Consider the following 511-nt stretch of genomic DNA (forward strand, 5'->3'; position numbering starts at 1 on the left):
TCCCAGTTCCTCTCCAACGCATTTATCACCATCTGACACACAGTACATTTCTACTTACTTAGTTTATTGTCTGTCCCCCCCAAATGAGAAAGTAAGAAGCAGGAGGGCAGGAATGTTTTGTTCTCTGCTATATCCCCAACGCCAAGAAACAGAGTCCAGCACATAGTAGGCATTTAATAAGTTGTTCAATAAATGAATGGCTCCAGGCTCAACGACCTCTCTCTGGAACCACAGCCTCCTCCGCAAAGCTCTTCCTCTTCCTCCTGGCCCCTCAGAGCAGGGTCACGGGCACACAGTGGGTCTCCAGCCAGGTCACCCTTGTCCCCTCAGAGGTGGGAAGAAGAGACCTCTCAGTTCCCATGGCTCTCCACACCTCCCTTGTTCAACCTCTAAGAAGCCCCTTCCCTCCTCGACCCCTCCTATCTGTCCTGCCTGGTACAGTTTACAAAGAGTGTTGCCATTACCATCTCAGGTGACCCGTCATGGAGGTCCTGAGCACGGTTTCAGCATC

The sequence above is a fragment of the Pteropus vampyrus genome, unplaced genomic scaffold (assembly GCF_000151845.1).
Source record: "Pteropus vampyrus isolate Shadow unplaced genomic scaffold, Pvam_2.0 Scaffold144, whole genome shotgun sequence".
Taxonomy (NCBI): Eukaryota; Metazoa; Chordata; class Mammalia; order Chiroptera; family Pteropodidae; genus Pteropus; species Pteropus vampyrus.